The following is a 16598-nucleotide window of genomic DNA, read 5'->3' as shown; positions in this document are numbered from 1 at the left end:
ATTGTAGCCATTATGTCTCCTTTCTTAGTCCAAGGGTCTTGGGTTTCCTTGCCCTAACCCTACTTGCCAGTTGTGGGTTATTGGCTACAGGGCCGGCTCTGGCTTTTTTGCCGCCCAAAGCAAAAAACGCCCGGCGGGCTGGAGCAGCAAGGGGGGCGGGAGGAGGAAAACAAACCTGCCCCCGGCCGGAGCGGCGAAGGGGGGTGGAGAACAAACCAGCCGGCCGGAGCAGCAAAGGGGGGGAGCGGGAAACAAACCTGCCCCCAGCCGGAGGGGTGCGGGGGGAGATAACAAACCGGCCAGAGCGGCAAAAGGGGGGGTGGGGGGGCCTGGGAAACAAACCTGCCCCCGGCCAGAGCGGCGAAGGGGGAGGGGGGAGAACAAACCGGCCGGCCAGAGCAGCAAAGGTGGGGGGGAACAAACCTGCCCCGGCCGGAGCAGCGGGCGGGGGGGACAACAAACTGGCCCACCTGCCGGAGCGGCGAAGGGGGGGGGGGGTGAACAAACCGGCAGGCCAGCGCAGGGGCGGTGGGAGCGTGGGTGCAGGGGGACTCCCGGCCCTGCAGACCCCGGGCAGCAGAGTGCGCACCCCGGCTAGCGGGGGGGGGGGGAGAGAGAAGGGGGGCAGCCAGGGCTTCCTTAAGCGGGGCGCTTGCCACGCGGCCCCTCCCGCTGCTCCGCGCCACTCCGTTCGGCAGGCAGGGAAGGACGTGGGCTGCCCTACCGGGCTTGATGCAGGGCGCTCCCCTCCTCCGCCCCCTACAGGGCGGAGGGAGCAGTAAACCAAAAAGAAAAAACCTGCAGGGGCGGCCAAAGTGGTGAAGTGCAAAACAAAACAAAACCAAAAAAAAAAAAGGATTAGATGGAATGCCGCCTTTTGAAATCTGCCGCCCCAAGCACGAGCTTGCTCGGCTGGTGCCTGGAGCCGGCTCTGATTGGCTACTGATCCTGCGGTTATTAGTAGCGAGAGAATCATCTTTTACCCAAAAGGGGGGAAAAAATAAGAAATGCCAATACTGACTGCCAATATAGCCACATGCTACCAAACAGTTACAAAACCTGTGTCGTGTGCGATACTATATCACTTCTCCTTCACTTTGTCCCATAATTATAATGACAGTCATAGATTTTAAAGATCTAAGCTGATCTGGTTAATGCAGGCCATAGAATTTCAGTATTCTTTAGAGATGGAGATTGTGATAATCAGGCTCCTGCTGGGTTTAGATTGGAATCAGCTGATCATTTTGGTCACATAGGACTCCCCAGCATCCTTTGCTTTGACTGATCACAAACTTCAACTTCCTTTCACACCACTGGCGGTTGGTTTGTTGCCAACTGCTGCGGTCTGAACATTGCAGGAGCAGCTCATGTAGCTCTAATAGAAATGATAAAGAACTAAAGAGAGGAACTCTACACTAGTAAGAAGCACCTCCCACACCTCACCGTGCTGTTGGAGTGAGCTTCATTCTCTTATGACACTGCCCCTTAGACTCGTTCCATACATGATAAAGGCAGAGTAGATATGTGACTGCTAACCACAAGTACACAAATGGCTCATGCAGGACTGATGGGAAGGGTCTCACTACCTGCACAAAACTACTCTAAAAAAGTTGTTTCTCCTGCAAACTGGAGGCCCTGTACCAGCCCAAGGAAATTTCAACTATTGTTTTAGTGGGACCCAAAAGCAGGCTCTGGAAATTGTCTATTTGTTATATCGTAAGTGTATACTGCAAACATAAATAAATAAATCCATATTTAAATAACTGGAGCACTATCCATATTAACAACAAGAGGATATGTTGTACTATTCAATAATTAAAAACTGATTGCTTGATTAGACTATTATTAATTTGTATCATTTATTATTTACATAGTTCCATTGGTCTGCATGGTTGTTTGCAGCCAAAGTCCCTGCCCTAGAGAGTTAAAAATCTGAACAGACACAGTTGTATGCAGTGTTGTGGTAGCTATGTTGGTCCCAGGATATTAGAGAGACAAGGTGGTAATACATTTTATTGGACAGGAAGTTGGTCCAGTAAAAGATATTACCTCACCCACCTTGTATCTGAACAGACACAGCTCAGACAAGGAAGGAATGAAGGGATGCAGCATAAAAGCAAAAAGATTAAACAGCTTGGGTTTGTGACACACCTTGTTTCCTGGCTAAGGAAAATTCTAACCTGTTATATTCCAAACTAAATAAATTCTGAAACATGACATCTCTCTCTTCATATTGGTGCATATTGAGGGAAAGAAGTGAGATACCAGATAGGAGGGTCTTAGGCTCTCTCATGAGGGCACCTTTGAAATGACAACCTAATATGGTCCAGCAATGTAGAAGCACCTCCTTAGGAGCCACTACTTCTGTGGCCTTCACACATTTAAAGGAGGAAACAAAGCCCAGAGCAATGCATATGAAAAGTGGAAACAAAGCATTCTTGGTCGAGGGGACCCAGCTATGAAACAAACTTCCACAGGAGAGCAGGCCAATCTGATCATCTTCAGGAAATGCTGCCATATCTTCCTCTTTGAAAAGGCCTTTCCAGCATAAGAATGACACGGACTTCATTGACACTCCCTTCCATCTCAACTCCCTACAAACAAACAAACAAACAAACAAAAAGAGGAAATCAATAAAATCTAACAAGCTAAAACAAACACACACACACAAACTACAGTACACCAAGCAGAGTTTTGACCCTGAAAAGGGTCAATGGAAAGGGTGCATGAAATCCAGTAGGGACTTTACTGTTGCTAATTATTTTAACACGGAGGGTGCCTCAGATACAACAGTGATGGGCAGCAGAATGAAACCTTTAGATTAGATTAGCTACGTAGACAGATATAATCTGAATTTCATTATCAGAAACTGCCTGTCATCCAAGAGCTGTTCTATCTTTTGAAAACTACTGTAGACTTTATTAAAGAAAGCAGTTTAAGATAATATTATATAGTACTCAAGGGCTCTGCATCCTAAGATGCCCAGTACATTTTCATCTCAGCGTACAAGCATAACTCCAGGGCTGCCCAGAGGATTCAGGGGGCCTGGGGCAAAGCAATTTCGGGGGCCCCTTCCATAAAAAAAAGTTACAATACTATAGAATACTATATTCTCGTGGGGGCCCCTGTGGGGCCCGGGGCCTGGGGCAAAATGCCCCACTTGGCCCCCCCTCTGGGCGGCCCTGCATAACTCCCATTACAGTTATTAGAAATCACTTGGCAAGACTAGAATTTTGCTTCTAAATGCTACACAGTTTGTACACCTTCTTTACCTTGTGTCTCTGGGTTGAATTTCTCCCACTGATTTCAGTGAGGTCAGGATTTTACCCCCAGTCTCTGTGACTTGCTCACCTGTTCAGAAGAAACTTTGCCAGGCTGTGGAAGCTGGCACTAGGAAAATTGCTTAATACCCACTATATCCATATCCCTGCAGGACTGGCAAAAACTGAGCTCTCCATCTGCCCAGCCAGTGAATGAGAGATCATTCATAAGCTTAGTCTGATACTGTGCCCTGCATGTACAGAGCTGGTACCTTCTATTTTTGTAATATTTGTATATAAATATACATTGGCTTTTGCATCTTATTATAATTTAATATTATTTTTTATTGTCAAGAAGCTTCATGCATAAACAGTTTATTCTCTGGCAATTGTATACTTCTGCATTTTGCAAACACTTTTTATTTTTACCTAAAACAGAAATTATTCCTAGATAAGGCCAGAAGGGACCACCATGATTATCTAGTTTGACCTCCTGTTAAATAAAGGCCACTGGACTCCCCTGAATTAATTCCTGCTTGAACTACAGCATATTTCATAGAAAAACATTCAGTCTTGATTTAAAAATTGCCAGAGGTGGAGAATCCATCACAACCTTTGTAAGTTGTTCTGGTTATTTAATACCCTCACTTTGAAAAATGTGTGCCTTATCTCCAGTCTGAATTTGTGTACCTTCAAGTTCCAGTGATTGGATCGTGTTACACTTTTGTCTAAAAGAAGGAAGAGCCCGATATCAAATATTTGCTCCCCACGCAGGCACTCAGACACTGTGATCAAGTCATCCCTTAACCTTCTCTCTGTTAAGCCAAATAGAGTGAGTTCCATGAGCCTATCACTACAAGGCATGTTTTCTAATCCTTTAATCATTGCCATGGCTCTCTCTGAACCTTCTCCAATTTACCAGGATCCTTCTTGAATTGTGGTCACTAAGGCTATATCCACACTTGGAGCTAGGGGTGTGATTCCCAGCTCAAGTAGACATACTCACACTAGCTCTCATTGAGCTAGTGCACTAAAAATAGTAGTGTAACCACAGTAGCATGGGCAGTGGCATGGACTAGGTGCCCTGAGTAGAAATCCTCCTGGACCACACAGGTATGTACTCAGGGGCTAACCCATGTCGCCAGTGCCTGTGCTACTGCAGCTCACTACTATTTTTAGCACCTTAGCTCGATGAGAGCTAGAACATGTATGTCTACTTGAGCTGGGAATCATACCCCGACTGCCGAGTGTAGACACAGCCTAAAACTGGACACAGTATTCCAGTAGTGATCACACCAGTGCCAAATACAGAGGTAATATAACCTCCTTACGCCTACTCAACACTCCCTTGTTTATACGTCCAAGGATCGCATTAGCCCTTTGGGCCACAGCATCACACTGGGAGCTCATGTTCAGCTGATTATCCACCATGACTCCCAAGTCTTTTTCAGAGTCACTGCTTCCCAAGATAGCATCCCCCATCCTGTAAGTATGGTCTGTATTTTTTGTTCCAGATGTATGACTTTACATTTTGGCCATATTACACATATTGTTTGCTGGTGCCCAGCTTATCAAGCAATCCGGAGTGCTCTGTATCAATGACCTATCCTCTTCATTATTAACCAGTCCCCCAATGTTCTGGTCATCTGCAAATGTTAGTAGTGCCGATTTTGTTTTCTTCCAGATCATTGATAAAAGTGTTAAATAAAACAGGGCCAAGAACCTATCCATGAGGAACCTCACTAGAAACATACCTGCTGGACAATGATTCCCCATTTACAGTCACATTTTGAGACCTATCAGTCAGCTATCTTTAATCCATTTAATGTGTGCCATATAAATTTTGTATTGTTCTAGTATTTTAATCAAATATTATGTGGTGCCAAGTCAAATTACAGAAGTCGATTACATCAACACTATTATTTTTATCAACCAAACTAACTGATATCTCATCAAAATAAGATATCAAGTTAGTTTGACGGAATCTATTTTCCATAGACCCATGTTGATTGGCATTAATTATATTACCCACCTTTAATACTTTATTAATCGAATCTCATATCAGCTGTTCCATTAACTCCATTCTTGTCTCTCCAAACTGTGAAAATGCAGAGGACTCCCATCAAACCATATTTCACAAAGTAGATGGTGACTCAAGAGTGACGTTTCCCATTCATCTGAAAAGATTTGAGGTGAAAATGTTCACTTTCTGGCAAGATGGAAATGTGCTATTGGAACAGGTGAGTAGCACCTCTGCAGCCTTTCTCTTGATTAAATAATACCCAGCTCTTACGCAGTGCTTTTATCAATAGATCTCAACGTGTTTTACAAAGGAGCTCGGGATCATATCCCTATCTTGCAGATAAGGAAACTAAGGCAGAGGGAAGTAAACTGACTTGCCTAGGGTCACCCAGTAGACCAGAGGCAAAGCTGGGAATAGAACCCAGGTCTCCTCAGTCCTAAGCAGTGCTCTAAAACTACTAGTGGTCTGTGAGCCTGCACTCTTGAGTCATAACTCCAGAACAACTATACACAATGAGCACTGCTCCAAAAGTTTAAACCATCTCTAACTTAGTCTAATCCATGCTGGAGTTTGCCACAGTGACACTGTAGGGAAAGACAAGCAAGATGAGAAATGAATCAACTGCACAATGAGCATAGTTTTCCAAACTGTTAAAGGAAACTTACTATAGAAACTGATTCTTCCAATGGCAATAACATGACTTCACTATCATGTAGATATACTTCCACTGCAGTGTAGTGATATGTGATGCTAGGCGGCCAGCTTCAGATCTTCTTTGTGTGAGGAGATGTTTTCCTAAAAAACAGAGGCTTGGTAAGGAGACCAAGAAGTTTCTTGAAACTAATGACATTTTGATGTAAACATCTTTGTGCAAACACACTTGAGTGCAACAAACTTTATCCACCACTGAAGCTCTGTATGTCCAACAACTCAGTCATGACAAAACTACATATAGAAAATAATACAATGAAGACCTCTGAGCATAATTTAAAGTCAAAGTCATTATAATAAACTGCTCTGGGCAAGCCAGAATCCCAATACTAATCTTTCTCTTTCTTTCTTTCTTTCTTTCTTTCTTTAGGTCATAGTGTTGAGGCATAGAATATGCATGGGCATGTATCTTCTGGAGCAGTCATTATGGAAACTAAAAAATTAAGTTGAATCCAGCAAGGTAATGAATGAGGACCCCAACTCTAATGTACTAATATGCTGCTCTAGCAGAATGTTGGATTACATTGCTATAACTTACTTTTTTTTCTTCATAGCTGAACAAAGACTAACATCTTGAAACTAGTCTTATCTATGTACCGAGACCATTAAATGAGAATTAAAGCTGTCTTTCTCCCTTTCTAATTCTTGGTAGTATTCTGAGACTAACTCTTGAACCAACTCCTGTCTAGATGGCATCTACCCAAAAACCTCAGCCTATTAGAACATTCACCATAGACCTACACAATGTTCATTTTCCAGTTGCAACTGCTTAGCTACCACATCTCAATATTGAGATCCTCTAGCTGATCCACTAAAAGATTCTTCTTTAAGAAGTCCCTAGGAAGATGCAAGGAACAAAGCCTACTAATGGAAAGCAAGTCACTTTCAGCTGTTAGCTGATCAGAATGTGGACATCTAGTGCTTATGCCCGCAGCTGATTGTGGGCTATGTCTTAACTACTCAAACCATACATTCTTCCAGACCATTACTAGAGGGACTTTGTTAGATTTGGATATTGCATTGACCTTGCTTAATAGGTCTGTAGGATAAAAAGCTCTTCAAGAACTTGCACCTTCTCCCTTCTCTCCCTCTTTCTAGTGCATCTTTAATCATCTTTCCCTCCATGCTTTTCTGCTTCAAATCTTAGTCCCCTTCCTTTAAAATATTCTTCATCATTGGAGTAATCCCAAGTGATTAGGGAACTTTTAATGAGATTAGGCTTGTATCTCTAGAGGCACTCATGCTAAGGTAACTTCATTTAAATTGTCCCATCAGAAAGTATTTGTGGCACAACTCCTCCTACTTAGAGCTAGTAAAACTTTAAATGTTGACAAATCCCTCTTTTGAAGAGCTCTATTACTGTTCATGTAACTAGTCCTAAAAGCTGTAGTGTTATAATTTGTAGCAAATGTTACTGTGCCACTTTCTACAAAAAATATTGGAGAGGAGGAAATGATATCTTCCTTCCCACCTGGGCTCTTGACACTCCCACTCACATCTCTTCCACTATGCAAATTGCATACATGTTACTTTTAAAGCTCTGCATTTACTTGTAATGCAGCTGCAGCTACTGAATCTTAACAGCACTCTTGCAAAGCAAGTCCTTAAAACACAGTTCAAGAAATTTAATCTCTAGGGGAAGAGAGGGGAACTAACAATCGTCCACCTTACCTGTGGACTGTGCTTGCTCCAGGATTCACTTAGAATTAATCTTGTACCCTTCTGCTAGCAAGTTTCATTAGGTCTAAACAACCATTAAATTGCTTAATGTATGAAAACACAGCATTTACTATAAACCATCTTGAGCTGAAATTGCATACTGCACTGGAAATGCTGGTTCTTAATGTAGTCTTCTGTTTGACTAGTCGCTGGCTATGCTGCATAGCCAAGATTATAAATGAGCTTGAGTACAACTAATGCCACTTGGAGTCAAGTAGGTACTTTGCTAACATCTTCTACTAGCTACTTTTGTTCAAGAAAGTTTATTCTTGTCAAATGATAAAATCAATAACCAAGGGAGGGAGAAGACACTTGTTCTGTAATGGAAAGCTAAACTTCTTAAATAGACTCCCTACCCTTTCTTTAATAAAATAAAACATTCTGTTATGACGTAGAGCCTCTCAAGCACAAAAAGTTGTTTACTGGGTGATTTTTCAACCTAAGTATCAGAAATACTGGCCTACTTTAGACCTTAGGCACAAACTTCTGACATCTCCCCCGACTGCAATCCAACCAGATAGATAGGAGGAATAGAAAAGGTAATCTTGTGGAAAGAAGTGAATACGGTGTACTCTAGTGAAACCAAAACTGAATCCTAGAATGGAAGCCGTGATCTTAGCCACCAACCCCACCTTTTTTGTTGGGCAAGAAGTATTTGATGAAGGGTGCGGTAGCACCTTATCTTGGTGGTGAAGGTAGGAAATTCCACTGATCTCCTTGGTGGAGAGATCTCCTTCCCTATCCTTCATCTTTTAAAGAGAAACTGAAGATAACTCATTCCCTCCAAGAATGAAGAGTTTCTTGTGGCTGGGCAGCTTTGGGCCAGAGCTCTGACCCTAGCTGTCTGCCAACACTCTACATTCCTCACGCTGGATTTTTCCAATGTGGTTACTCCTTGCAAGCTGAGCTTAGTACACTTTACTACTGTGAATTCAGTTATCAACCCTACTGTGACTCCAAGAATGAAATGGCCTATTAAAGCCAGGAGAGCTGTATGTAATACAAAATGTTACAGGGCAACTTTCGTGTTGAGACAGTGACTCTTAGCGGGCCTAGTAGTAGCTTTTCTTAATGCCTTTATTCAAGGTAGAACTTCTCTTCCCCTGACAAAGGCTATCAGCCTTCCTACAAAGGGAATATCACTGGCTGGCAGACCTGGCAGTGATTGTCTAGTCCTTGAGACTGTCCTCCAGCACCAACATCTACAGCCTCTACAACAACCTGACTGAAGTATCTTGTCACAAAAAAATCTTACTCTCAGCTGAGATAGGCTAGGTCTACTCTGACTCCTAGAACAGTACAAACACCCCTCGCCCACACCCCCCCCACACACACCCATGCTAGTATTTGAACACCAGTCAAAGGGCATTACTACACTGCAAATAGGTGTCACTGCAGCATATAGAGAGATACCCGAGTTAGCTCAGATGACAACAGTAGTGAAGCCACAGCAATATAAACTGTAGTAGAAGTCTGCTTGGGTTATTGTATATGTATTCAAGCAGCTAGCCCATGCTGCTGCCCATGACACTGGCTGTATTGCTATTCAAGCTAGCTTGATCAAAACTAGCTCAAGAACCTCCTACTTGTACTGGAATTACATCATCTGATTGCAGAGTAGACATATCCAAAGATGCCTGGTCATTCTGCTGAGAACTTATTCTCTGTTAGAGTGAAAGTTAGGAGTAGTAGGTGTGCTGCTTATCCTCTCTTTCCCTGCCAAGAATATAAACATCTAATGTGACTGGAAGGGGTACTTTAAAACTTGTAGAGGGAAGGGGGGCTTACTTCATTTCTAAACACAACCAACCACAAGGCTATGTTGGACAGTGCTATTTTAGCTGAAGTTGAAGAACAGCACAACACATCCTGCCTTCCCCATCAATTGATGCAGCAGTATTAATTTAGCAGGTCTGGTGAAGACAAGCTAAGTCAATGGCAGAGTGCTCTCCCGTCGACGTCTGTACTCCACTTCCCCGAGAGGCGGAAGGTAAGTCAGCAGGAGAGCGTCTCCCGTCGACACAGCGTGGCGTAGACACTGCTGTAAGTCAACCTAAGTTACATCAACTTCAGTTATGTAACTTACGTAACTGAAGTAGCGTAACTTAGGTTGACTTACAGCTTTAGTGTAGACCTGCCCTAAGTTTATAGTTAGGCTTTCAGATGACAGCTGTGTACTGCCCCATTAAACCTGAGGATTTTAGGTGAAGTTACTTAGACAAGCCAGCATCCACAACTAGCCAAAGAAGACAAACAGTCTTCATCAGGGATTCCCAGTGCTAAGAGGAGTGGACAGGAAGTTCTGCCAGGCACAGATGGATAGCTGGAGCATTTGCTGCCTTCCAGGAGTGAAGACTAAGGCCACCACTGCAAATATAAACAAGATTCTGAGTTTGACAGGAGTGACTCCTTAGATGATCACAGTGTTGTTGTAATTGTGTGTGTCTGTGTAGCTTGAATGCTTATCTCTTTCACCAACAGAAGTTGGCCCAACAAAAGATATTACCTCGCCCACCTTGTCTTTCCTTTGGAGATCTACATTGGCAGTCACAACACTGCATCAGATACCATTTCATGGCTCCACGAAGACTTCAGGGCAGGGTGTCAAAGGAGAGGAGTATCATGTGCCTTTCCTGTTCCTTGAGGAAGACAAAGAGAGGATACTAGAGGTGAACAGGGGCTAAGAAAGTGGTGTGGATGGGTGGGGGAGGTTTTAGGGAACACAGGGGTGCCTACTACAAGAGAAGGGGTTATAGAGTTCTGACTGCCTCCATCTCAGTAGGGGCACCAATTTCAAGGATGACTAGCTAGGGCAGGCAGGAGGGCTTTACGCTGTCACCAAAGGGTGAGGTAGGTGATGGGGAATCATGCTACAAACATCCAGATCTGTAAATCAGCACCAAGGCACCGCACATGACAAATCCAAGCACTAAAGTGCATGTAAGGAACATATTCTTTGTCTATATACTACTGCTAGGAGCCTAGGTACTAAACAAGAGTTGGAGACCCTCATACATGAAAAGAAAGGAGGGTTCATGTTACTGAAATTTGGTGAGATAGTCTTTTTATTGGAATATTAAAATAGATGGTTAAACTTGTTCTTGTAAGGATGGAAGGGGCAGAAAAGGGGCTGGGATGGCAATTTATATAAAAGATGTTAATCATATACAATGCAGGACCTCAAATGCTTATGGATTAAACTTCTAACCAGTTAAACTAAAGGTGAGGTACTGGTGCAAATCTGTTACAGATCACCAAATCTCACTGGAGCCCAGGACAAACAGACCTAAAAAATGGAATCTGGTGATCATGGTCTGGTTACATCTACTTTCTGCAACCAGAATGGGATATCAACCAGCAATTTGCATGTTTGAAACTTTAAAGGGCCATTCTGCCAAAATGTGAAGCAATTATTTTTTATTTAAATTTATTTATTTAATTATTAGAATACGTGAGGACTCAAACTTAATGAAGGAGTATTTAATGAAAACTGGGAATTGTTCAAGGATATTCCACTCAATGCCCCACAAGCCACTATTCCACAAACACAACAAAATTATGCTAAGCAAGAAGCCACCCTGTTTAGAAGGAGGTGTGGAAACAGTGATTAGGGTGACCAGATGTCCCAAGTTTATAGGGACAGTCCCAATATTTGGGGCTTTGTCTTATATAGGTGCCTATTACCCGCCACCCCATCCTGATTTTTCATACTAACCATCTGGTCACTAGCAATGATTCAACATAAGTTCCTCCCCTTGTGTCCCTCCCCCCCACTCCTCTCCTTTATGATCCAACTGCACTGAATATCAGGTTTAATGTAGGTGAGAAGAGAAGCTAAGCGTAGTGTATGTTGCAAACATGAATAAATACAGTGCTGTGCATTTTAACAAGAGGGTATACTGCACTATTCAATTATTAAACATTGCTTGCTTGATTGGAGTATTATTTATACAGCACCATTGGTGTGCCTGATGCTTTACAGGCAAATTCCTTGACTTGAAGAGGTAAAAATCGGAACAGACACAGCACAGGCAAAGGAGGAAAGAAGAGATGCAGCATAAAGAAATGCTGCAAAGAGATCGAACAGCTTCAAGGAAAATTCTAACCTGATTTAGTGTGAGCGCTAACAAATTCTAAAACAAAGAGGTGTCCCACTTCATGCTGATGCTGGTAGCTGAGGGAGAGATACCAGATAAGATGGTCTTAGGCTCCCTCATGAGGATACGTTTGAAAATGACAACCTAATATATTCCAGCAATGCTCTTCACACATTTACAGGAGGAAACACGCCCTGGAAGCTGCACATGAGAGCTGGGAACAAAACACTTCGGTCGAGGGGATCCAGCTATGGAACAAACTTCCAGAGGAGAGCAGGCCAATCTGACCCTCTTTAGGACAATGCTGCCAAACCTTCCTCTTCTTTTACATCAGAAGAATGAGACTGCCAATGTGGTGAATGTCTTCCCAAACCCTGTCACGAGACACAAAAAGAGAGAGGAAATTAATAATCATAATAAATGAACAAATAACTTATCCCAAGCAGAGTGTTGATCCCTAAAAGGAAAACGAGCCAGATACGCTAAGAAGTCTTGTAAGGAGTGTCACAGTTCAGAGCAACTGCACCTGTATTCCCTCTCTGTGGTTCCTCAAGGGCACCCACTCTACACTTTTGGCTCCTCAGCCATCACCTCTCTTGGACAGAGACCCATGTCTCTCCCCTCCTGACTGGGTTTTTTCTAGGCTGCACAGTTCCCTGTCTATACTGTGATATCCCCAGCAAGCCAGACTGCTTAAACAGGACTGCCCCATGTCCACTTTGCTTTATCTAGAGATTATGAACAGCTGTAATTGCCAGTACACCTCTACCCCGCTATAATGCTCTCCTCGGGAGCCAAAAAATCTTACCGTGTTATAGGTGAAACCGCGTTATATCTAACTTGCTTTGATCTGACGGAGTGCGCAGCCCCTCCCCCTCCCCCTCCCCCCCGGAGCACTGCTTTACCGCGTTATATCCAAATTCGTGTTATATCGGGTCACGTTATATCGGGGTAGAGGTGTAGTTACAAGTTACCACACAGCTATTTATAAGCAAGTACAGTTATTCTTAAGGTGAAAACACTACAGAGAAAACATATAAAAATAATAAAAGAACCTACATGCATGCTAAAACGCTTACCAGAGGCCACCCCAGCCCCAAACTCTGGTAGGTGTTAGTCCTTCAGAACCCAATAACTGGATTTTCCTCATGGTTACAAATTAATAACTGTCTCAGATTCAGAACCAGAACACCTGTGAATAGGTTACTCTTTCTTTACACAGCTCAGGCCTTTGATCTTAAAACCATGGGAACAGATAATCAGCTAATAATGGTCCTCTCCTCAAGGCATAGCTTCACAGGCTGGATTTTTGCACAACCAAAGATGGGAATTTGCATTTGCTTCCCCCAAGAGATTCCCCAGGCAGACCACATGACATTGTTTGTCCCAAAAGTCCATTCCTGACTGCCACATTGTTCAGTAAAGTCATCTAAAGTTTGTAACATATCCTGGGTTCACCTCCTCCCCTACACAGATGTTGCATACAATCCTGGCCCACAATAATGGATAAACATTCATTTAATACAATGGACTCCAAAGATATTGCAGGGAAATGCCATATTTGTCACAGGGAGTTCATTCTGCCTATTGATTTTACATGAAAGTTGATCAGCTACTATGGTGATGGGCATCAATATAAAACCTTAAGAGAGACAGAAACAAAGATGAGCAATAATTTAAACTTCATAATCAGGAACTCCATGTCATCCAAGAGCTGTTCTATCTTTTGAAAACTACTGTGAAATTTATTAGAGTAAGCAGTTTCTTAAGGCAATACTGTGTGCTATTCAAGTGTTCTGCATCCTAAGATTCCCAGAACATTTTCATCTCAATATACAAGCATAACTCCCATTACAATTATTAGGATTCACATGCCGAGACTAGAATTGTGCTCCTTAATGCTACACAACATTTGTGCCTTCTGTGACCTATGCCAATGGGTAGAGCCCTGCAAATCTGCAGATACCCATCCACTATATACCCACGTATATCCACAGATCAGATACGGATATCCACAGACCATATTTGCAGATCGCAGACGGATGCAAATCCAAATTTTATATCTAGAGCCCTACAAAGCTGTGGTTATCTGCTTTATATCCACGGATATCTGCATCCACACGTGGATATCTGCGGACCATGTTTGCAGATCGCGGATTGGATGCGGATACAAATTTTATATCTGTGCAGAGCTCTACCTGTGGGGTGAATTCCTGGCTCAGAGACTCCTAGTCTCTATGGGACTTGCTCATCTGTTCAGAGGAAACTTTGCCAGGCTGTGAAAGCTGGCACTAGGTAAAATAATTGCTTAACACCCACTATGTCCCTATCCCTGCAGGACTGGCAATGCTGAGCTTCCCATTTATCTAGATAGGGAATGAGAGATCATCTATAAAATTGGCCTGATTCTGTGATCTGCCTGGCCAGAGCTGGTAGCCTTCTATTCTTGTAACACTTGTATATAAGGTAAAGACAAAGACTAAGTCTACACTTACAGCGGCAGGTGTGATTTCCAGCTCAGGTAGACATACCCGTGCTAGCTCTCATCAGGCTAGCACTAAAAAATATAGACCTGGTAGCAGTGAGTGGAGGCACAGGCTAGCTGTCCCAAGTACATACCGAGGAGGTCCTGTTGGGTTTGTACTCAGGGTTACTAGCCCATGTTGCTACTCAGCTACATTACTATTTTTAGCATGCTAGCTTGATGAGAGCTAGAGTGAGCATGTCTACTTGGGCTGGGAATCACACACCCTGTGCTAAGTGTAGACATAGCCACAGTGCTGCAGAAGCAGGTTGTGGGATAGATTTTACCCTTCACAGTTTATATAGCAGCCATAATCCCTGAATATAGGGATTTTATAATGGAAATCTTGAAAGATAAGGCCCCCAATAAGCTCTTTTATAATATGATTATATTAAAAAATGGACTCACGTTGTTATTGACTTGAATTTTACAGTGTCTTTTGCTCTTTAGCTACTCCAGAGTGCTTTGCAAAACAATGAGTTTGATCCTGATAGCACCGTGACTGTGTAACAAAAGTAGTCAGGGGTCATCGGGAACTCAGTAATATCTCAGACGGTGTGAGCTGACAGATCCTGCTTTTTTTACAATCCCTTTTGAAAACATAGGCCACTGTCTCTATAGCAATTAGGGTAGGCTTAAAATTGGTGGGCAAAAGTGTCTAAACCTGCAGCTCTCTCCACTCCCCCCCCCCAAAAAAAAACTTTTTTGAAAGGGAAATATTTTTAAAATCCTGATTTAAAATAAACAAAGTTAACTGCAGCCTTTGTGAGCTGTTTTCAGTTTCTATACTTTTTTTTCCCCTGCAAGTTGTAATGTCATGTTGTTCTTAGTACATTCAAAGGTAAGACAGACCTAATTCACAAAATGGAAAGCAGACAGAGTAAGGAGGGTGTTAATGGAAATGCAGATCTTGCAACTACTAGGAGCAGAGCTGGGTGAATTTTTTTGCATGAATAGTTTATTTGCCAAAAAAAATAAATTTCAGTCTACCTGGAACTATTTACAAATTTGACCTAGATGCCATTCACAAAACAGGAGGAGGTAATGGTACCCTCTTTATAATTTTTAGGCTAGGGCACTCATCTGGAAGAGACCGATTTTATTCCCCCTTCTGGGGGAAAGGATTTGAACATAGATCTCCAACTTCATGAGACAATGCCCCAAACCACTGAGCAATAAGATCTTCCACAACAGGACTTTTTCATGCTCTCCTGTTGAAGCTGTATAAGTGATGAAATACTCTGGCCCAGGAACTCATTGGCACTCACTTGCTAGGTGAGTGGTCTAACTGTAACCACTACACTATACAGTCATTCTCACTTGTCTGGCCACAGACTAGTCAAGTATTTATACAAAGTAGAACAGCTTCAGCAGGAGAGATTCAGGGAGCCCCTCACACACCTCCACACCAGAATATCCTATAGAACAGCAGTTAAAGCACACACCTCTGATATGAGACTTTGGTTTCATCTGACTCAAAACAGGCATTGTTGATTCATTGAAAATTCTTCAAAATTTTCTGATTCTGTTTGGCTAAACTAATTTTTTTCTTGATTTTTTGGAATTGCCAGCTCTAACTAGGAGATACACTTGGAGGAAAGTAACTCAAGGCTAGTGGTCTTCAAACCACCTCTATTTGGAGTTTACTAATTATCTCATTGTCTCTAACAGCTTCATCAGTATCACTCAGGAATTGGCAAAAATCACCTCTGAAGGAACACAGAAAATAATGTAATTAACTATTAAAGTGAATTACTAGGTGAATTGAATTATAGGTGTATGATTGGGGAAGCAGCTGCAAATGATTTGCATGAGTATAAAAATGGAGTCTTGGGTTTCCTTTCTATTGTGAATCCAAAGCCTTGAAAACACAGTCCGGGGGTTTAACACTACAAGCTGGCTTAGGATTCTCAAACTTTTGGTCTGCTTGTCATTGTAAGAGAAAAGAGGCTATAGCTGGTAGCTGCTCTAAAGGGCAATGGTGCCAAACCTTGTGTTGAGGTGAGTGTTTGTGGTGTTTCTGTTGATTATGATTCTCCCTGTGGAGTGCAGGCTGTGGTAGTCTCATGACTATCTCCTAAATTCTTAAAAGTAACGGAGAATGAGCCTGTATCTCCCAAAGGAGGAGACTTAGACTCTCAAAGTCTAAGTATGTAATCACACTATAAAAGCTTTAATTAGAATTAAGCAATGCTGAAATGAAACTTTTTTTTTCCAACTAAAGAAAATGCTACCAAGACAACTATGTATCTGCACATACTTCT

The sequence above is a fragment of the Terrapene carolina genome, unplaced genomic scaffold, assembly GCF_002925995.2.
Source record: "Terrapene carolina triunguis isolate 2854851 unplaced genomic scaffold, T_m_triunguis-2.0 Scaffold42, whole genome shotgun sequence".
NCBI classification, from domain to species: Eukaryota; Metazoa; Chordata; order Testudines; family Emydidae; genus Terrapene; species Terrapene triunguis.
This window is presented reverse-complemented; position numbering follows the sequence as displayed.